The sequence below is a fragment of the Mycteria americana genome, chromosome 2, assembly GCF_035582795.1.
Source record: "Mycteria americana isolate JAX WOST 10 ecotype Jacksonville Zoo and Gardens chromosome 2, USCA_MyAme_1.0, whole genome shotgun sequence".
NCBI classification, from domain to species: domain Eukaryota; kingdom Metazoa; phylum Chordata; class Aves; order Ciconiiformes; family Ciconiidae; genus Mycteria; species Mycteria americana.
The window spans coordinates 95,823,703-95,846,857 of record NC_134366.1 but is presented as its reverse complement, the minus strand read 5'-3'; the positions used below and the strand labels follow the sequence as shown (position 1 = coordinate 95,846,857).

Sequence of the window (23,155 nt, the reverse complement as noted above, 5' to 3'; positions counted from 1 at the left end):
CATAGTTTGAACATGGGTGGTTGGCCAGACGATCTCCACCAGTCCCAACCAACCTACACTCAAGTGATTCTGTGATGGAGACAACAAATACACAACACCCACCTGGGGTATGGTGAGCAACCAAAGCGGCACTGGGAAATACTGGCAATACAGAGGGGAAGTGTAGTCACTGCCCAGCGCTCTTTCCCTGTGTATTTAAATGCTTATCTAAAAGACGAATTTAGAAGTAGGAGGATTGCCTGGAGAAACAATTTTTGTTCTCTGTTCTGTTAAGCTGGTTTCCAAAAGAGCTGGAACCATCAGCTTTGAATAAGGAATGCACACTCTGCAGTGTCAATGGGCAAGTGGCTACGTTTACTTTAAACACACTGTTGAAACACAAACATCCATGAGTTATTTGGCAAGCAGAATACATTTTCTTTCACTACTGGATATCAAATGTCAAAAAGATCCCATGGAGCCAAAACAATGAAAACAAATTTTTTAAAAAAAAGAAAACAAAAATACCTTCTAATGACATCAAAAGCATAAAGATCTAAAGAGAAACTCAGATGATACTATCACGTACAAGAGTTAAAGCAGAAACATGTCGAGTTAGTCCTTTTTCCAAAAAGCTACTCATGCAAAAACAAATTCTCCTTTTTATTTCTTTTCTTTTTTTTCTTCATAAAATATGTCTCTGTTCGGGGAAGTGGAAATTTTCAAACACAGATGTTTGTGATTGCACACTAGCAGCCTGCTGGGAACCATTAATGGTGTAGAGAGTAAAGTTATTCAATCATCTATAAGTCACTTTTCAAAACTGTTGCCCTCAGTCAAGGGGGTGATTAATGGTGTCCAGCAATGACACAGATTACCCCCTGCCCATGCAAGCTCTTTGATTTTAATGCAGTTAAGCTACTGAAGTAAACAAACCAATTTGGGTGTTCAACTAGCTCTGTTTCATTAAAAATTATTTGACTAGACTAGTGGTAAAAGAATATTGCATTATGTCCCCAAATTCAATTTGGCATTCTGTAATCATAGCAGCAATTACATTTGCAAAAAGTTAAGAAATTAACAGTGGCAGAAAATGCTCAACCTTTCATTAGGGACTTTCATTAGGGACTTTCGTATGTAACAAAATTAATATTTTCTAATCACCACAGTACAGCAAACATGCTTCTCTATGTTTCAAAGAGGCCAGCAGCAACTACAGTCACCAGGCAAAAGTCTCAGCAAGCATTGCAAATTTGCTGTTCAAAACCAAAGAGCACTCTACCTCTCCCAACCAGGATTTCTGCAAACTGCAATTCCAGCATCCCTCGAGAACACCTTCTGCAGTCTGGTGTCAGGCTGCCCTTGCTACTTCACGTCGGGGCAAGTTTTCCTTCCCTCTCTTGTACAACCAAAATTATTAGCGTGAATGTAACTAAAATGAGTGTGAATGCAGGCAGTTGAATTATCAGGGCTGAGGCGTTTTGTTTCTTTATTTAAATATCAGGTGCCCCATAAAGATTTGAGTTTAGCGTACATTCAGTAGAAAACTTGAACGCACAATACCCATAAGTGAGTATATGGCTACCTTCGTGCTCCGCGCACGTTCAACAACAGAGACAACTACCACAGAAGTCACGGAGAGACGCCGGGCGGTTCGTACGCAGCGACACGCTTGGGCAAAGCTGATGGCAAACCGGAGGAAGTATCACTCTGGGCACGACCTGATGAGCGCTCTAATTCCTTTTAAAGCGATGCAACAGGACCGTGCCCCAGAGCTATTTACCGAGCTAATACCACCAGCTCGCTGTGAAGTCCCACGCGGGCTCCTGGCCCCCCGGAGCCGGGCAGCCTGGAAGCTGGCTGCGAGACGGCCGCCTATGCCTGTGCAGTGCCACACCGCAGCCCCAGGTGCCACTGGCAGCACGTCTGCACCACCTTCCCGGCACAGCCCGTGGTCTTACCATTGTTTACTGCTACCGTTATCACAGAGTACACAAAGAAAAAAGAAAGAAAAATAGAAGTCCTCAAGTAAAGCAGAGCTGACAGCATGCCATGCTTGGTTTTAGAAAATATCGCTGGCCACGTATTTCACAATACATCAAAGATTGCTTTCAAACCTTCAGACAGTTATCTGAGTCTCATTTTTCATCACATTCCTCCCGACAAATTAATACCAGCCTTCCGCATCTTACAACTGAGAACAACGTATCTGTTTCCCACACATCCTGATCAGCCTCTCTGCTCTGAACTCCCTCCAAACCCATCTCCTAACACCCTGCTACTTCCTGACCACTCATCTCGACCTTCCTTTTATCCTTCTCACACAATTTTTTAGCATCTATTCTACACAGACCCACAGCACTGTAACCTGATAGAAACGTTCTAAAACCTGCTTAAATTCAACAAAATGCAAGAGATGGCAGGGAGGATTATTTTCCTTTGGCAGCATGACACAATCAGCATCCAGAAAGTATACTAATAAATACAGTTTCCAGATCAACACAAATAATACAATTCACATACATAGATCTGATGAGCATTTTAATATCCCAGTGTCTGGTGGCACAGGACTTCTAAGTAGAAGATGTTAGTGTCTGGTGAATTTACCAAGGAGGGATGATCTATGAGACCAAAAGCACCCAAAGGTGACGAAAAGAAACAAAGCTTAGCAAATAGGGGCAGCGTTTTATTTTGCTTATCAACACCTAACTTAAAGGGGGAAAAAAAAGAAGGCTCCAGCCATGTCATCCTCAGAAGAGATTTAATCTGTACCAAAAAGGCCAAAGGCTTGCTCCAACTGATACTGTAACACACCATTAGAAAGCAGATTTTTGTCACTGCTCTCAACTTTCACATCGTGGACTCTGAAACATGGGAGAACCTACCATCCCCAGACTGTAAAAGTCAATATAAAATAACTGTAACCATCCAAGTCTCTTTTAAACTTACTTCTAACTCTCTAATCTACCAATTTACCAACTCCCTCGCTGTATTTAATATGCAAAGAAACTTGTAAGTTTCTAAGGAAAAAGCATCATACATTTCCAGCAAGATGTATCTGTAAGTTGCTTTAGTTCCAAATACAAAGTGAAACATGGGAAAATTATATTGACTTGTTAATGTATTACAAAAAGAGTTTACATTTTTACAGTATGCTTCCTTTTCAGCTTTTAAGTTTTGTGTCCTACTTTCTGGTCTATTAAAAGAATTCTTTGCTTTTTAATTTTAATTATCTTCTCTTTACCCTTTCTTCATTGACAGGGTAATATTACTCCTTATGGAAAATCCTCTTTGATAAATAGGACCACTACTTTAAAGCTGCATTTAATTCCTCTTACTCACTTCCTCACCCTGAAGCAGTTTGCCATTGAGCACCTACTCTTTTGAAGGAGTTTCATACATAAATCAGATTTCAGGAATCGAAACCAGAGCATTAATTGTTACCATAAAACCTGAACTTTGCTATGCAATGAAGCTACAGATATTGAAATCTAAAAATCTGAAGTCAGCGTTAATGGATTTCTGTGTCATTTCCATTACAACTTTCTTATTCGACCTCTGCAAAACGTCTCTTGGTTTAATGCAAAGGACAAAGCAGAAGAGGCACATAGCCTTTTTAGTTGAGATTTCTTTGTTAAAGCTGTTCTTACTGCTAGCAGATGCAGCTTCTTATAGCTTCATCTTGAATGATGTTTTCTCAGATAAAAATCTTCTCCAGTCTGTTACCTGTTCACAAAAGTTGAGAAATGTCATTGTTTTCAATTATGCTTTGCAGAAAGCGGATAAGGGTGATCTGACAGCGTCGAGATAATGGAAGAGTGTTTAGAAGTCCATAAATGTTGTTAATGATTTCTATGTCTGATAGCTAAAATTCCAATTTTAGCTTCCTAACAGAGTCAGGAGACTGCAAAGAACTCAGTAAGGCATCAGATAAAGAAAAAAAGCACCCTACTGCTCAGTCAATAACCACCCTGAAATTATAAAAGCAGAAAGATATGCCATTTTCTGAAGACAGTCCAGGTGTTAATCATACAAGGAAACAGCTTAAAGCATAGCTTGCTCTTCTCTCCCCCACCTTTTTTTCTTTTTTAAATAAAAGCTTGCTTTTCTCCCAGCAGTGTTTACATATAGCTAAGGCAGTGAGTTCTTACAACATTTTGCATTTTCAAATGTCATTCAAGCTGTTTGTCAATCTGTCCTAAAATGTCACATCGTAAAGAACTAGTCATGTTTTCCACTTCTCATGCAAGGCTCCAGTTGGCACCTAAACAAGTAAGATGGAGGATTTTTTTCCCATATCTAAAGCAACTTTGTCTAAAATTAATGTTAAAACTAACAACAATATGGGAATCATTTGTTTCTGTGAAGTTTAAATCCTTTTTATAAAGGGAGATTAACCATCCCAGCCACAGATGTGGCTTATTCACAGAGATGAATCAAGAACACTTCACTCCGGCAGGGTGCTTTTACCAAGACGCACAGGAGCTGTGGGGTAGGGAGAAGGAGAGAGTCCAGAAATGAGCTCTGCCTTCAAGCGTTTCCACCAGCCCTCCAGCTAGGCCAGCACAACCGTTGTATTTGAAATAGGCATTAAACTGGACATTTGGGGGGAGGGGGCAGGGATTGTTGTTGTTCTGAGGGGTTTTGTCATTGTTTTGGTTTGTTTGGGTTTTTTTTAAACAAGTTTTAGAAAACAATCAGGACTTTTAAAAAGGAAAGACTGGAGAAACCAAAGCTCTTCTGAATTTTCCTATTTTATATGTGTTTTTCAACTATTTATGTTGCTGTCCAGATAAACCCTAGAACACAATCAGCATTTTTTTCTTTATGTCCTGGTTTCAGCTGAGATAGAGTTGATTTTCTTTATAGTGGCTGGTATGGGGCTATGTTTTGGATTTGTGCTGAAAACAGTGTGGATAACACACTGATGTTTTAGTTGTTGCTGCACTGGTCAAGGACTTTTCAGCTTCCCATGCTCTGCCAGGTGCAGGAGAAGCTGGGAGGGGGCACAGCCAGGACAGTTGATCCAAACTGGCCCAAGGGCTATTCCATACCATATGGCCTCACGCTCAGTATATAGAGCTGGGGAACAAGAAGAAAGGGGACACATAAGGAGTGATGGCGTTTGTCTTCCCAAGTAACCGTTACGCGTGATGGAGCCCTGCTTTCCTGGGATGGCTGAACACCTGCCTGCCCATGGGAAGGAGTGAATGAATTCCTTGCTTTGCTTTGCTTGTGCACACAGCTTTTGCTTTCCCTATTAACCTGTCTTTATCTCAACCCACGAGTTTTCTCACTTTTACTCTTCTGATTCTCTCCCCCATCCCACCAGGGGGGAGTGAGCGAGCGGCTGCGTGGGGCTGAGTTGCTGGATGGGGCTAAACCACAACACTTTATCACAGTATTAGTAGCTCCTAAGTGCTTACTTTAAAAAAAAAAAAAAAATTCACTGAACTTGGATATGATTGACCTATTTACCTATATAGCACCTTCCATTGAAGCAGTCTGAACTCCTTTACAAAAGGTTTTGCAAACAGCATGTATAAATTAATTTCTCCCCCTAGACAGAGAAAGGCATTATAGGCTTGTATTTTTTTAGTCTATTATATGTTAATTCTTCATTTATATGCCTTTATTATAGGTATCACGCTAAGATAATAACTATAACTTCACTAGATCCCACGACACAGTATTCAGCTTTCCCAAAATTCATCCTGTACTATATACTTTCTTAGAAGGTTCTTTCAGGTGCTTGCATTTACTGCTTCCCTGCAGGTGAAGAACAAGAAACACACGTACACATAAATTTCACTTGGAAAGTAAACCAGATCTGCAGACCTCATTTCTGCTCCAAGCTAACGCACTAAGTTTCATTGCGGCTGATGCTCTTGTAATGCCACGTAATGGCATTGTAGAGCCATCTTGTAATGGCTCTAACGTCTGCTCCTCCGAGATGCAAATACGAAACCAAGATCCTTGTGGCACCATACCATACTACAGGTGTGTTAAGGTCAGGTTTATTTTGGTGGGCAAAAGCCTACTTTTCTTCCTGAAACCACTTATTTAGTGTTCCCACAATAGCAAAGACTTATAACTAAAATAAAAATCCAAACTTGCTTAGGCCGCTGGGTTTAGGTTTACTGAGCTGTGGCACTTCCATTTCCATAAAGACATGAAGCATTTGAAACTTAGTATTTCATAGACGAAGAGGAACCAGGGAAGTTGTTCTTGCTAGCTCATCCCTTTAGCACACGGTGGAAAGGGTAGGCTACTGTACAGGTGCTGGCCAGCATTCCGCTTCCAAATCCCTTCCCCAAGGGCTGCTTTGTGAAGGCAGAAAAAGGAGAAAAGAGAACACCGTCCTGAAGACCCACCTTCTGAAAAACTGTCTTATAATGCCAGGAGAGAGAAAAAAATGAGATCACTTAAAAATACCTTTATTAAACATTTCATATGTGGGGTTTTTTTTCCCCCCCTCAGCTTTCAAAGCACAAGTGCCACTCAGATCCCATCACTATTTTGAAGCCTGCCACTAACCTGCTATGGCAAATAAACGGAATAAACCTCTGCCATGAATCTTCGGATGAATTACACTTCTGCCTTACCCACTGTACCTGTTGTATCACCACTTCTATACATGTAAATAGCTTTCTCTTTACTGTAGCAGTGAATGTTACATCTAAAAATTCAACCTCTTCATCCCAGCATTACCTGAACCCTTACAAGTGATACTAAATGAAAATATTAGACATCATTTAAATTAGGGATGAAGAAACTTTTTCTATCCCCCAAGAAGTTGTTAAAATGCTCACAACTATTCAATATGACAAAGAATTATAAGAATCTATGCTTTAAAAAAATGTGTGAGCAAAGCAATAAAGATCTGCAGACAAATCTTAAAACATGGAACAGAAGTCTCTCACCTTACTTAAAAATCATGTTTTTAAAAGCCAGAAGCCAGTCTTTTTAGTGATAACCTCCAAAAAAATGTATTAATATACTATGTTTGAACGAAAAAAAAGTTATGGTCATATATAGTTAACATATAACAAATAAAGGAAAAATTCCTTTTTTTCCCTAGATGTTTGTCCTCTAAGAAAATATTTACATATAAACACAGTTCTGTTGCCTCTCTCGCATCCCCCTCCACACACATAGACATAGATATTGAGAGAGAGCGAGAAAGAAACACATGTTCTTGTTACCACTCTCTGAAAACAAACACAAGAAGTAACACCTATACTCAATAAATAAGTCGTAAGAAAATCCCGTCTTATTTCTACAGGTCATTCCAATGGGTTTTAAAGAAACCTCCTGCCCATAATCCTTAAAAAGCCTATGTCCCTCTGTTTTTCCAGAAAGGGGCAGAAGAGGGCAGGATAATGGAAAGAAAAAGTCAGTACAGACTTTCCCCATACAACTAATCAGAACCTACTGTAATTTGCATAAATATTCAAGCAATTAATCAAACCATAATACCCGAGTTCTGGTTTTCCTCAAGCTTTACGTTCCCCTAATACAGGGGATAGCACTTTTCCTCAAGCTTATTTGGCCAAACTCCATTGGAATTCTACACGTAAAATAGTATAACGTGAAATAAATCCCTCTCAATCCCACCAACTGACTGTGTGTTTATATATATTATCAGAAATAAATCAGGATCTACTTATACTCCCAGCTGAAGTCAGCTGGAATTGTGCCACAAACTTCCATTCATGCAGGACCATGTTAAATATCTCTGGCCAAGACTTTGTTTTAATACCTATGAAACACATTGCACACTTTGATGCCATATAAAGAACAACAGTAATAACAGTAAGTTAGCCTTGCATAAAACCATAAAATGTTTAAAATAAATACGTTAAGACCTGCTTGAATAACAGAGGGTGCTGAATACTATTTAGTGCTTGTGACCACCTGCAGTATCATATCCAGGATACAATGTTAATTTTAGATTTCTGGATGAATGCCCACTATAGGATATGCTATTTTTACTGTGTTCTGACATGTCTGCCCAATGGCACATTTCCACTTCCAAAGTGGTACTGTAAGGCTACTAAAGCTTCCAGTTACCACTTAGCTCAAAACTGCAAACTACTACAAAGTTCCTTCACAAAACTCTTCTTCATATTCTGATTGACTTTACACAATAGAACTTATGAATAAAACCAAAATAAATCCCTGGGAACAGTATAATTAAAAGAGGTCAGCTGTGGTGTCTATGTCTTCCCTCCTCCCTCAAAGTCTTTCTCATCAAAACCGAAAATAACAGTATTTTACATATATTATTGCAACTTTCAGTTCAATGCACAGAAAAGTTATACACAAATAGCCTTCACCTTCTAGGTAGACTCTTCCAGGCGCCTATACTATACTGACCACACCTGCCTCTGTCTTATTGAGTGGCAAAACAGAATCAAAAATGTAACAAACAAACATGGTGATAAATGTATTACTATATTCTACATCATAACATGGATGTTGGGGACCACCATTCATGAAGTTTCAATTAGACCTGTAAGTCACTGGAGTACAATGGATAACCGAGTTTTACATAAGAGTTTATACTACAGAGCTGCTGTCCGGTTTTCCCAAGGAGATATTTTTAACCAAGGTATAGGGTCAGCAAGTTTGGAATGGGCTTTAGCAATTCGGGTTTAAGATTTCTACCTTCCTACTCACATGCACTTCTTCCCTTACCTGCCACATTTCAACAGGTAGACTGAGACTGTTCCGAGAGCTGTCTTCCGTTATGACAGATTTGCATACATTTTTAATCATAGAGAATTAAATGTGAGCATGGTATTTGGCATGCATCCTGAAGCAAACAATAAGACATATCTTCTGCCAAAATCTCCAATGAAGACAATCCCAATAGTTAGGGGGAAATGTCAGCCAGAAACAGTTACATGAAGCATAAAGCCCCCTGAGAAGGAAAAAGTCTTTATTTATTAAATTAAATGCAAATTTTTCATGCCAATACTTCTGATCTGGTTTTATGGATTTTCTCAGGTATGCTTAATTAAACCCAGTCATCAACACCAACTTTGTTCAAAAGAGCAATTAATGAATATGGCACAGAAGCAGCTTAGCCCTGGAGGAGTCTCTGACATTTGTTCATAGTGAAGACTGTTCATTAATTGCTCCCTTTGTTCTAAGCTTCTTAATGATATTTTTGACACAACACTACAAGTCATTGTGACTTATTCCTCACAGCTAGCGACATCTGCACTATGTTAAGTTAATAAAACTACCTTTGAAAGATTTTCAAGAAGATATTTAAAGACACAGGGGAAAAAAGGTCTGGATGTGCTGACAGTGGAATCAAGAAGCTATATTGAAATTCTTACTGTTACCTCCAAGTACACTTTGTATTACAGATAATTTAAGCAAACATTTTGTGTTCCATATTCGCCATAATTAACGGAACTCAGGCAGAAGTCCACCATGCTATTCCAACCTATTTGAACTGTGCTCCCACACCAAACTGAACCATAATGCTTCATAGGTCTTCTGCTGATTGTAAGTTCTCAGACAACTGAGAGGATTGGCTCTTTGATTGCTTCAGTAAAAACCATTGCTTTTTTTTTTTTTTTTTTTTTTTTAAAGGAATAAAAGGTGGAGAGTAAAGACTCTGGCTCTGGGTTACGAAGGAACCACACTGAACCAAAAATCTCTCTCCAAGAGTTCAAACAAGGTTGTTTCCATTTCACACTTCTTTTCATTCTTCTGGAACTCAAAAGAGATAAGCAAAGCCAACCCATAAATTAAAGCACGTACTCAGCGTGCATTTTATAAGTTTGAAAAATGAACTTGTCTATCTCCATAACATGTCCATAGTACCATACCATCCGTAGTAGAGTTCTACTGCAAAGCACATCATAATTCACAGCAGAAACACAAAGCAAATAATGGACAAGCTGCATGGAAAGTTCATACCTGGAGAGCAGCTGACAGCCCTGTAGATCCACAGACCTTCAACGTGCAAATGAAAACAGTGTCCACCCTCAGAGCTGGTGACATTACTCCAATTATCCTGACCCAGTTTTCCAACTTGAGATTCAGTTTCTGTAATTCATATTATATAGCTACTCCTTCTGCCTGCCAATTATTTACATTAACACAGCCATCAAGTTTCACGCAGTTATATGTGTGAGAAACTCTATGGTAAGCATTTCATTAGCTAATTGTATACCTCTAAGTACTTAAGAAAAGTAGCGCAGCAGCAGTGGATACAGTTAGCTGGAACCTTGTTTCTTGATCTAGTCCAAAAGGAGTCAGATCCTGTGAACAGCCAAGGTGAGCTGAAGAGGGTAATGCTGTGAGCCCGACTGCGTAGGAGCGTAGCGGCAGAAAGAAGGAAGAAAGGTTTTCACAATTTTGCAATTGCCCATATCCAGTCTACTAGCTGCCACCACATTGTTCTCCTCCAACACACGGCCTCTGGTTTCCTCTGAAGCTTTCCATTCCCACTCATCCAAAACATCCTCTCCCACCTCTTATTTCTACCAGCTGCTTCTCCCCTCTTGCCTGCTACCTACCTCATTGTCTTTACTCCTTGAATGAGGCATTAAAAAAAAAAAAAAATCACCCACCCACACAACAGCAGCTGCCCTTCTCTGTACTGAGCTTCAAGGACACAAAGCAGCAGGAAAAAAAACAGACAGCCGCATGGGTGCCAGCAGGTTCCTGCCAACCCAAGCACCCCTGCTTGCCCAGAGTCCAGCAACTGCCATACACTCAGCCTGGGCTACGGGAATGCAGGAAAGGTGACCTGCATGCCTTAGATGTGACAGAGGTAACATGACTCTCAGCACACCTTCCGATGGCTAACTGAAGGCTGAGTTTGCACATGGCTTGCTCACAGAAACAATTTTACCTGCTGGGACACCATCTTGGTTGATAGTTTTATTTTGAGCTCTACAGAGCTCATCTCTTTGAAGAGCGAAGAAATGTTGGCATCAAATATTGATTATGTGTAATATCTAAAATTCATAAACTTCTTAACTTTATTCTGGCAAGCTGGACTTCAGGGCAGAATGGAGCAACTTTTGCTTGAGAGTGAAAAAAATGAATGAAATGTAATTTAAATTAATCCTTCACGATGGCTATAGTGGGATCTTTTAAAGGCAGAGGTCATTATGTGATTTGACTGGATTCAAGTGAATCAGTAGAATTTCAGTAAATTATGAAGTGGGGTAACAGCATTTTAGGACTCGTTCCCACATTCATCAAGAGAAGCTTTTCTCTCCACGAACACCAACTTCTTCCCCTCTCACACATCTCTAGATCTGTATCCATGAACTCATGCTTTTGGCAAATCAATGTAGAACAGTTACATTGTTTTATACTATCAACTCCAACAGCATGTATCAGAATCCATTACCATTTTTCAATAGAGTAAGGTCTGACAGACAAGCTCTGGAAGACTGAGTTCCAGTTTTTAACAGGTTATTACCCTGAATTTCCCCACTTCCTGACACACTCAAGGACAACGCAATGAGGCATTGCCTCTCAGGTACCTCCGCCCTCAGCAGATGCATTTACACTGCTGGTCTGGTGAAGACAGCCATACATCTGTGCCTCAGTCCATCTGCAACCTTCACAAGAGAGCCTGTTGTCTCTTATAAAACTAACATAACAAAAAGATGCATGAACACACTTTAAACCACTGAGGTAAAATCCACCAGAGCTCTTCTGACAGTCCTAAATTTCATCATTATTTGAGGGAATAATCAGAATTTTTATCTGCACACACAATCCTTCTCTCCCCTCCTTCCTCACCTGATAATACTCATTGCACACCTGCAGTTACACTGAGACCAGTGCCTACGGGGCCTTACTGGGATCAGTGGCCAAAGGTACTTCAAAGACAAAAAGTGTTTTTTAAGAGGATCGGTTTCCTAATACTGTTTACATTATGGCTCCACATGAAGAGTTACATTGGCACAACTAAAAGGACCCAGTAGACGACTGACATAAAGACCCCGAATTGCCAAGGAGGACAACAAACTACAACAATACTCTCCGACTGGCACAGCATTCTCCACCTATATCTGCCTGCCTTCGGGGAACACAGCATACAGTGGTTTTCAGGTCACAAAAAGAAGCTTTTATTAGAGGACAGGAATTAAGGAGGTTTTCTGGTTGTTTGGGGTTTTTCGACATATTTTATCAAGTGAGAGTCAGAATATGGATTTGCAGTGTCAGAAACAGGTGCAAGAGACATCACCACCACCATCATCTTTAGCTACTTCAGCACAGCAGCTAGTTCATAAGGCTCATAAGAGTCATTAGACTCTTGGGCTACCCCAGGCTGATAAGCCTTGAAGAGCACTATCAGGAAACAGTCCTCTCTATTCCCTTCCAAAGCTGAAATCCCATCTTTTGGCTAAACTATGAGTCCCGTGTTGCAGTACTGGGTAATATAACGTCAGACGCCAGTAGCAATTTTGCGCGCTTATTCTCTCCTAGACACTCTTACTAAGTATTTCAATATCATTGCTTAGGTTTAAAAAGTAGCAAGGAAAAGCATGTACTGGAGCAAGAGAAGCTAGATAAAAATTAGAGTACACACACACACTGTTTTTGATGATAAAATCTAATAAACAACCTTATAACCCTACTGCAAGTTCAGAATAAGAAAGTAAACAAGACATAACAGAAGAGGCCATCAACAACCCAACTCAGATTAAGTAACATACCAGCCCAATGACTGGGACAATCCCTTTTCACAGCCTCCAACTTTGACTCTGACTTAGTAAAGAAATCCTAAAACTTTGCCAGACTTCGCGAGACACAAGGCAATACACAACTGATCCTCCCATAACTGGCGAGGCCAGGAGTTTTCCTCAAGTACTCAGCAATTTCACTTCTATCAGACAAGGTCAACAGAAAGGGCTTCATCCTGTACATCTTCTCCCATACCAAAGCCATTTCAGCAGTGCTCCTAGGGTACACTTCATAACTAGGAGGATTTGCCAATGCAAACGTTAGTGGGCTTCCATTGAAACCACGTCACTGAAGTGATCCAGATTATGAAAACACACACAAAAAAAAAAAGCGCAGGAATTTCTGAAGTGACTTTATACTGGAGAAAACATAGTGTAGAACAACTGCCTAAACGTTTTTAAAACCACAACACAAATATTGATTTGCATACCTTTGTCTGTAGAGTTCACCAGCAATAGAAATTAGTGATTCACCACCAATCTCACTGTGGGCCAGAAGAACAGGGCCCAAAATTATTAAAATAATCTCTCTCTAGCTACAGAGGCCTTATAGTTAACTTTACATTAAGTATTCTTGATTCTCAGTTAAACCTAAGTCTAACCAGAAAGCACATTACAATAGCGTTCTGGGTTTCCACCTAGACTAGCAATTCAGAGAAGGAAGGCAGCAGCAGAGAAAGCAGCTCAATTTTGAAATTCAGAGAAGGGGTGGGGAAAAGAAGGTGGGAAAATCTCACAATTTGCAGCGTGGCCCATCTCTTCAGGCCATCCAATTCGCATTATAAGCCAATCCTGCAGCCATCACATATGCTCCAATTCATTCACCACATGTATTTAGCAAAGCCTAAGAAAGCATCCCAGTATTACAGGCAGAGAGGACAGCAACAGGCTGCATTTCAGCATTCTGAAGGTTATAATTTCTGTAAGCTTCTCCTAAACCAAACAAATACTGCTAAGTGGCTGCATGTTGCTGTTCGTCTAGCAAAGAGTTAAAAAAATCAGCAAAATACATGCCAAAGATTCAGAGCTACTCAATCAACATCCTCCAAGTGAAACAGCAGTTTCCATTACTAGGGTTGGTAGCCCAGGGTTGGCCAGGTTGAAAAGGTTGACCAGTTCTGTCAGAAATGAAGATCCAACAATTGTAAGGTATACGGGAGCTCCGGGATATATCCTGATTTTAAAAATTGGAAAAGGAATGAAAATGTACATTATCTTGCTATCACACAAGAAATTTCGTAACAGAGAAAAGCCAACTAGAGATAAGTTTGGAAATGATAGTGCAGCTGACACGTTACACAGCATTAAAACTTTTTCTAGAACAAATCGTTCAAACTGTTTGAAGAGAAAAGATAACCTTTGAAAAGATAAGTTTTAACAGTTGAGTTAAACTCAAGAATTTCACCTGCAAAGGCATGAGTGCAGACTTCATATCAATCCCAACTTTCTGCTACTGTCACTGACAAACATCACCTCCTTTGTGAAGTTGCCCGACTTTCTAATATACATGGGGACACAAGAACAGATTTCTTCCCAAAAGGTCCCCAAATAGAGATTCATTTTATTAATATATTTATACAACAATGAGTATGGAGATAGAGTTGATTTATACAGCAGACAATTGGACTGAGTCAAAGTACCTCAAGGAAGACGCAAATTTGAGAACAGATGCATAAACAAATCCACTAAATGACAAAAGATTTACATGCTTTATACTTTGGAATATACATTCTAGCAAAATAATCACGACCAAGACACTAATTAGACTGCAGTTTGGGGGTCATTAACTCGGTTTTCATTTGCTACCTTCCTGACAAATGTTAAGCAAACGTGCTACACTTCGATGCAACCTGGCAAATTTCTTAAATAAATAATCGGACCCATTTACGAAGCAAACTAAAATAGAGGGGCCCAGCCTTTTTTGGAAACAGTTTGCTGTTTTACCAACAACAGATTTAACAGCAAACTGTACCTCGACAGCACAGCGCCAGCGGTGCCGCTGCCCGGGCTGCTCAGGACTCGCAGAGAGCAGACTGCCACCTGGCTTTCCCGGCTCACAGCTGCAGCCTGCAATTCAGAACCAGCCTACCGCCAACAGCTGACGAACACACCTCAAAAGGGTCAGTTTGAAAAATGTTTATAGTGTTTCACGAAAAAAAAAAAAAAAAAAACAACCAACCCGCACCTCGGTCTTTTGAGTCAGTTACAGCTTTTTGAAACACATTAGGAAAGAGCAAATGTACAGTCTGTAACTGAAAACTGTTTCTGAATGGGAACGTATACACGTGCCAAAGAGGATAAAAGGATGATAATGAAGAGAAACAGACTGATTAACAATAATTTGGAGAATTCAGCACCGACAAGAACTCCAAATAAACATCCCCATAAAATGATGTTACGGAAAATGAGGAGTTCCTCAGTGCTGCTTCCTATAATTACGGTAGCAGCAATACCAATTCATCTCAGGAGCTGTAGTAACTTTAGAATATATATTACCAAACATCAAGATCATATTGACATTTCATAAACCAGATGTTAAGTCTAGAGCTAAATCATATATCATGGCTATTCAGAAGTCAGTCATCACAACATATTAACTAATTACTAGATACTGCTTTACGTTAAATAACACAGTACCGCATTACACACACCCTCCCACCCACTATCAACCGATAGTAGTACGCACCTACTATCGACTGATAGTACTATCAACTAGCCACTTACGTGTCCTACAGCATAGAAATAACCCACAGCCAACGCTCGGAGTGATGCAGCCCTTGCAGACCAGAGTGCAGAAAAGGGTCTGCTCCTGCTCATCCCGGGAGCTCAGCTGCTCCCTTGGCTGAATTCCTTCACACAACCTCCAACACCAAAACTGAAGCTCACAGGAGGCTTCTGTTGTACTTCTGCAGTTTATGGCTTGTAATGTACAGTTTACTCACCGGAAAGTAATGAACTTCATTCAGTGAAAATCCTGTATTTGTATAAGAACACATTGTATTTGGATAAGACTACATCAACAGAAGTTAGAATCCACGTGGTTTCCCTAAGTAGCTGGGGGAAAAGAAAAAAAACCACCACACAACTCTCTCTCTTCTGAAAACAGCAGCAATACATGGTTACCACCCTTTGCATCTCTGCCCAACAGGAAACGAGTACAACAAACCTGATATAACCAAAGTTTATGGATCATTACAAAGTGCACGAGCGCTCCTACTACCTATTTGAAGAAAACAGCACTGGTTAAAGATTAAAAGAAAGGAGACACTACAGATATTAATGCCTTCAGCCTTCTCAACCAAAACAAAACTGTTACAACATCCTAAGCAATAAGCAGTACAACTTAGAAGCAAGTGTTTACACTACTTAGTTCAAAACAACCTCTCCAACAGAAAAGTAAACTGCCACCCTCCAGAGCAAAGCCTTAGCTCTCAGCAGGACTCCTCACAGCTGTTCAGCATTAAAATGAGAAAATGAGATGAATCCATTAGTAAATGTAATAAAGTTAGATCATCAGTACCTGCTGGAGAGGAAGGCGGGAACACAGCACAAAATACAGAAGTCTACCAAAATCTTTCACTAGGCTAAGCAAAGTACCTAAGGCCATACCTCAGCCTTTCAAGGCAGCAAGGCACGTTCGATTGAGTAGGCATCAGATATATGACATCACCGAGTTCAACAATTCTTTGTAAGTCAAACTTTGCTAAATTGAGTCGGACTCTCACGTAACAACCAGAAGACACTGAAACTGCTAGAACTAAGATTTGAGTGCAATATCCATTATGGAAAATTCTATTTTTACAGCGCTCTAGCTGGGCTAGCATCACATCAGCCCTTCACACAAAAATTCAAACTAAGAGCGGTTAGGCAGCTTTTAGAAAATACGGTCTTCAAATGCACTACCTTAGGGCTGCAGGAGCACGCTGTTACTATAACTTTAACAACAGTTTTTAGTTTCAGCATGTTTTTCTTAGCTGTAACCTTGCAAATTCTAACCATCTTTGCGAGGGTGCGTGTGCATGCATGCACAGACCTCTGCTGCCAGCAGGTCGGTTTGCTGAAGGAACGGATGCACTGACAGCTCCCCCCAGCCCTGCTGCCCCCCAGGCACGATCCCGGGGAGACTATCGGTGTGTCACTCTACCGTGCATCCTTAGCAGCTGGAATGACAGACCAAACCCTAACAGCTGTCATTCATCTGGTAAGCAACCTTCACAAAAAGATGGATTAATACAACAGACCGAGGTGCTTCCTCCTGTGTCATGGCAGAACGGTAACTCAAACTCCGCAATTCAGAAAATGCCAAAATACGGTTACGCCACAGACCGAAGCCAGTCCGGTTAAATAACGGCGACGACAAACGTGCACTGGGGCTTCAAATCGTGCTGCAAGAAAATCCCACTGAAAACCCCACGTTTCTCAGCCAACTGCCGGTGCCCTTCACGCCGCTTCTCCTCCGCTCTCACCAGAAGAAGAGGCAGAGCAAACTTCACTTGCCGAAGTGTGACAAAACCCCTCCAAAACGTTTCGGGGCCACCGGCTGCCCTCCCGCAGCCAGCGCTCAGCGACCGCAACGCACCTCACGCTCCTGGGCGAGCAAACCCTCCCACGGGCGCGACCGGCGCGGGGCGGGGGCTCCCGCTGCGCCGAGGGCAGCAGTTCGGGTTTCAGCCCCGTTGCGATACGGTTGCCTGCCCGGCTGGTTTTCCTTTTCCCCAGCAAACGGCACCGTCTTCGGGGGGAACGGCCGCCCGTTCGGAAGGGCTCGCTGGACTTTCGGGGGTGGGGCCGGGCAATGCCCGAGACGGGCTCCCACCGCCGGCAGCGCTCCCCGCCACCGTCCCCGCCGCGCCGCTCCGCTCCGCTCGCTCCCAGCTCCCCCTGCCGGCACCCTGCCGCTGCGGCGGCCGAGACCCCGGCCGGCCCCCTCGCCCCCCCGGGTTGCCCCGGCGGAGCCGGTGGCGCAGCCCCGCGGAGCCCACGCGAGGCGGCCGCGGGGAGGGAGAGGGCGGCCGGGGACGCGCCATCCCCGCGGCTCTCCGACGGCCCCGCCGCCCCAGCCCGAGCACGGCGCGGGGGGAGAGGGGCCGGAGGGGGTTACCTGCAGGCGCCGAAGGGCTGCACGGCGCAGGCGGGCGCTGCTGCCCCACTCCCCGGCGCGGCGCCGCCGCCTCAGGCCGCCATGGCCGCAGCCTCGCCCCGCGCAGCCCCGCCGCGCCGCCCGCGCTCCGCTCGCTCCCACCAAGTTTGCGGCGCGGCAGCTGCGCGCCTCGCCCGCCGCCCCCCGCGCCCGCCCGCCCGCCGGCCGGACCCGGCGCCCCGCCGCGGGGGCGGAGCAGCGGCAGCCGGGGCGGCTGCGGAGGCCGCCCGTCCCCGGCGATGCGCGGGTGGCCGCGCAGCCCGCGGCCGAGGCTGCCCCGGGCTGGGGCGATCTCGCATTACTCCCCCTTCCCTCCCCCGCGCTCCCCCCTCCGGGCCAGCCGAGAAGTTGCAACCGGTTGAGATATCTGTGCTTGGGCTTTGGTTGTCGGTGTTTTGCTTTTATTTTGTTTCTGTTTTTTGCCTTACTTACCGCAGCCCAGAAGGCATGACCTGAGGCTTCTCCTCGCGATCAGCTCTGAGCAGGGCCGCCCCAGCGCCAGCACAACTAAGCACAACAAATCCTGGCGAGCGGCAGCAGCGACAGCAGCAGGCAGGGAGGGAGGCAGGGAGAGGCGGCGGGCGAGGGGCAGTTCGGCGGGGGCCGGGGGCCGCAGGGGCTCCCGCGGGGTGGGAGGGCGCGGCGCTCCCGGCCGGTGCCCGGGGCTCCGCGTCTCCCCGCCCAGCGGGGCTCTGGGGCCGGGGGAGGCGCGGCAGAAGCCGGGGCGCAGCAGGTAGAGGAGGCGAAGGAGAGCCGGGCGGCAGCGGCTGCCGGGGCTGCCCCGGGGCGGGAGGGGCACGGGAGCGGCCCGGGAGCCCGCTCCCGCCGCCGGCTCCCCGCTCGCCCGCACACGCCGCCCCCCACCCGCCGGGAGCCGGCGAGCCAAAGCCCAGCGTCCCGGCCCGGGCCTCCGGAGGCCGGCGCGGAACCGCGCAGGCAGCGGGAGCCGCGCACCGGCGGCCGCGGCCCCGGCCCCGTCCCGCTGCGCGGGTGAGCGGCCAGCCCCCGCTGCGCTGCGCTGCGCGGCGCGGCTCGGCGCGGGGGAGCGCGGCGCTGACATTTTTGCGACCACGTAAAAGCCTGCGGCGAGTCCCTCTCCGCCCCCTCCCCTCCCCTCCCTCTACGGCACGGATCGCCGTGTCAGCCCCGAAAGTTTATTTTTAGGCCCTGGGAGAGTTCCCTATAAAGGTCCCGTGGCGTGAGTGGGGCGGTGAGACGTGGCACTGCGGGGCTGGCAGCCGCGGCGCGCAAGCATCTTCCCCCAGGTACGTACGTTTGCATTTCCGCGCTCACGGTGTTTTCCACGCATGCCTTTGTGTTTAGCCAACCCATCTGTATTAAACCAGGAGGGTATTTTTGTTCGTACATGTATTTTAATGAATTCCATCAAAGTTTTCTTTCCTTTATGGCAGCGTTTGCACGTTTCTGCTACAAACCGCAGCAGAGACTGAGTTCTGTTGTTCGCAGCGAGACCTCCATTTAGAAGACTAAAAGCACTGAGAGTTTATTAAAACAAACAAAACCATGGAATTGATCCATGCTAGAGTAATCCTATAAAAATATACTTAATTAAAACAGCTAGAATCAAAACTTATCTGCAAGCCAAAATGTTGCAAATCCAAATTGCCTGAAACAGCCAGCTCAAGGGAGAATGTTAATTTGGCTATGTTATAAAAGAAACGTGTTCAAGGAGAAAAGTTAATGAAAGTTTGAAATTATCATTAAAAATGAAGCTCTGGAATTTGGAACAGTCTTTCTGATTGCTTCTTGGTATTAAAAAAAAAAAAAAAAACCAAAAAAACAACAAAACCAAAAATCCAAACCACAAAAGCAAACACTAAAGGCCAAACTTTTTTTCCATTACAGTCATGTAATGGAACCCTGACAGTCAAGGATGTTTCCTTATTTATAACAATACAGTTTTGTAAGACACCAATGTAATGTATATTTATGTAGGATCACTTTCCTGTGAAATTTCCTCAGCTCCGGAAAATACTTGTATAGGAAATAAAAGAATCCATTTTATGTCTAAAAATTGTCATCAAAGTAACTGCAGGTATAGGACAATTCACATATATACTCCGTTAACTTGTTTGGAGTGTTTTTAAGATGTATCTGTTCACATCAGCAAGTCCCATGCTTTGTATGTATCTCCACTTATTACAATAACTTTAGACTTTCTCTTTTTAAAGAGGAGATATACTTGTTTTTCCAACTGCTGGGAAGAAAAAACCCAAACATCCACTCTTTATCTGTGAAAAGTAAGACCTGCGTATGCAAAACCAACTGCCAGTAAAAAGCATCAAAATTTTAGCCCCTGGAATGATGTACATTTTAGCCCCTAACAATTCCTCTGTGGTTTGGCTATGAACCAATGGACATATATGTAAAACAAACAAACAAAAACCCCACAACATTTATAGCTTTAGATGATACTGGATTAATGATGTACATTACATCCTAAGGAAAATCCCACTGGAATCATACTTTCTCTGTATCATCCCCAGAGGTTTCAGGTCATGTGCTTTATAGCTAACTACCAATCTCATGGAGGAACAGTAGTGATGTCAATGATTAATTCTATTGCATTTTATTTTATTTTGAGAAGCTTATGGGCAAAGACGTATGAAACTGGCCGTGAGATTAACCATGTTTGAAATAAAGCTACAAAATGTGAAGTTATTTAATGTTACATGTTACTCTGTGCTATGTCTAAGTGCAGAGTTAAATCGGATTAGTTGAGTGAGACAAGCAATTTTAGGCAAAGCAATCCCCAGACATACTCTTGCAAGTAGTGGCTGAGAGTTTTTTGGGTCTGTACAGGTACCTTGCGCAGTGGTGTCTCAATCCCAGGGTAAGCCTCTGGTTACTGTAACCAAAATAAATAAGGGTATCCTAACATAATCTAGAAGTATTGTGGCCGCTGAGGGTAGGGGAGAAAGAAGCAGGAGAAGCTCTACTATCTAATTTAAGGAAGGAAAAGAAAATCCTGAGAGGACCAAGTGCCAATTCCATCCAGCCTTCCTTCCAGTATGGATCACCTCCTCCTCTGCCCTGTATTTTCCTGTCGTTGTATTTCTCACTGTTGCTAGTTCTTGAGCCCTCCTTGCAACAAAATAGAGCCTAGCCTGTTAAGGGATGGCAGCATGTGAAAGCGGTAAGGTACTGCAGTTGGACAAGGAAAGGCTGCCCAGCACCTTCAGGCTTTTGGCCAGTTTGGTGGGAAGCCAGATTTCAGCTCCTCCCTGTGGTGGCAGGATATAAGGAGTGTTAGAAAGCAGGGAAGGGGGTGGATTTCCATCTGTTTAGGTGGGAAAGCCATGGTGTAAGAGAAGGCCTGTCTTCACATTACCCATCAAGAGCACCTTGGACAGTATGTCTGTCTTTCATCATTTAGAAAAACAAAGTCAGATACTGTAAGCCCAAAGTTTAAGTTAGGTTAAAAGGAAAAAGAAAGAGAAAAGAAGAAAAAAAGGAGGGAGGAGTTAGCTTCAGTGAAACTGAGCCTTGAGCTATGCTTCCATCGTAGGGAAAAGACCTTGCTTGCTTCACAATGACAGAGTTCAAAGGCTTTATTTTCATTCAGTTTTGGGTTTTTTGCTCCATTGAAAACATTAGTTATTTTTGTTCAATTCATGAGAAACATGCAGAGAAAAACTTTGAAATCTCACAGTTAATTGCCTGCTTTTGTTTTTTCAACCACATCATCTATTACTCTGGAGAAACCCTCCTGGTAACCAGAAACTTTCCAGAGCAGACCAGCCAGGAGCATGGTGCATGTGAACAAGCTCCCTTTCCTGAACCAATGCTAAAGACCACAGAGTTTGGGCAGTCTGGTGTCTTGAACCCACCTTGCTTATGTGATCTTGCTGAGAGACCTGTTCATCAGGTCTACATCGCTGTTTCTTCCTTTTTTCCCATTGAGATTCAGGAAAGTATTTGGTTTCCTGCATTTGAGTTGTGTGCGTCCTCAGCATGCCTGCTTGCTTTGAGCAAAGTCATCTTCCAGGGCTGGATCACCATGAGTCTGCCATATTTGAATGTCATCCTCAGATGGTTCCAGTAGGGAAGTATACTGTTAAAGAGCAGGACGTGCAAGGCTGTAGCCCAGTAACGCATTTCCCAGTAGCAGGCACAAGACAAGTCCAGACTGAGCAAAATTGTAATTGTCTTAGCAAAAGACACCACTGCAATACTTGCTATAAATCACAGGGAAATAAATGCCAGAGTTACAAACTCTCTCCTGTTTTCTGTCAAATTATTGTCTTGTGTTACGTGCTGTGTTTAAAGGCTACACTGACTAGTACCTATCATATCTAGGGATTAGGAACAGTGAGATGAGATTTTAAATTACCTGGCTTTTGAGAGCTAGATGTTCATCTGATGAGTTTATATTTACCATTTGTGATCAAAAGGGAGAATAAAGTACTATATCTCATGGTATTTGTATGATTTAGGCTCCTTATAAACAAAATGGTTTCATTTCCTGAATGCTTAAGGTGACATTTTCGACACAACTATATAACATGAATAAATGTGCACTTGCATTTATAAATGTGCGAGCTGATTTTTAGTAATTACCTCTTTCTTTTCATTAAAGTCTCTGACAGATAAGGCACTTAAAGAAGTTGTTATATGAGCCTTAAATAAGGGCCGTCTAACTTCAAGTCCCTAAAAGTAGTCAGATATTTGGTGAAAATGATGAATTCTGGGATACTGATTCATGTGATCCGAAAAAGCCATCCATTTCCTGATTCACCTTCATATCTCCTCCAGGACAAAAAAAGGATTATTTTACAATGAATACCTGCAGTCAAACAATTTTTATGTATGTGTTTTTCTATCTTTCAGCCACTTCCCAGAACTGATACTTTCAAAATGAAGAGGAAGGTGGGAGTGAGAACAAAGAAAACCTTGGCGAAATCCAGCCAAAAAGTTTGAGGAGTAGAAATAATAGCAAATATTAATAACTCCGGTCTCTTAAATAGGTCAGAATTTGACTGAAATTATGAAAAGTTACAAACCTAAGACATAAGTCCTATTACATTTGAATCAAGATTCAGGGATTTTTAAATTAATACATAATAAAAATGTTAGCGTGGTTTTTCCTCTACTTTGGATGATAATGTATTCTGCTGCCTTACACCACTTTCTTCTATAGATTAATTTAAGTTTTAATTTTTTGGTTGTTAGCCCCAAGACACCTCCTTAAAGTAAGCCAGGGTATGAATTAGCAATCCATTAGTTGCTTCTCTCTGTCTGCAGGGCCGTACTCATTAATGTTGGATTCCTGTGTTACTACATC

The 23,155-nt window shown here is 43.0% G+C and overlaps 1 protein-coding gene and 1 non-coding gene across 3 annotated transcripts in view; one reads left to right on the top strand and one right to left on the bottom strand.

Annotated features, from left to right (window-relative positions):
- SEMA5A (semaphorin 5A) overlaps positions 1 to 18,450 on the bottom strand; it is a 348,813-nt gene extending 330,363 nt beyond the window's left edge. Inside the window, exon 1 of one of the 2 annotated variants that reach the window (XM_075494040.1) lies at positions 18,283 to 18,450. The gene's annotated coding sequence lies outside the window, so the exon portion shown is untranslated. Of the gene's footprint in view, positions 1 to 17,811; positions 17,958 to 18,282 lie in introns of those variants that run through there. The other variant, XM_075494041.1, reaches the window with a different exon arrangement.
- A 4,091-nt stretch (positions 18,451 to 22,541) lies between these two features.
- Positions 22,542 to 22,610, top strand: LOC142406874 (small nucleolar RNA SNORD123). Its single transcript, XR_012774752.1, has one exon. It is a non-coding gene; the product is annotated as a small nucleolar RNA SNORD123 (small nucleolar RNA).
- Positions 22,611 to 23,155: the final 545 nt, after the last annotated feature.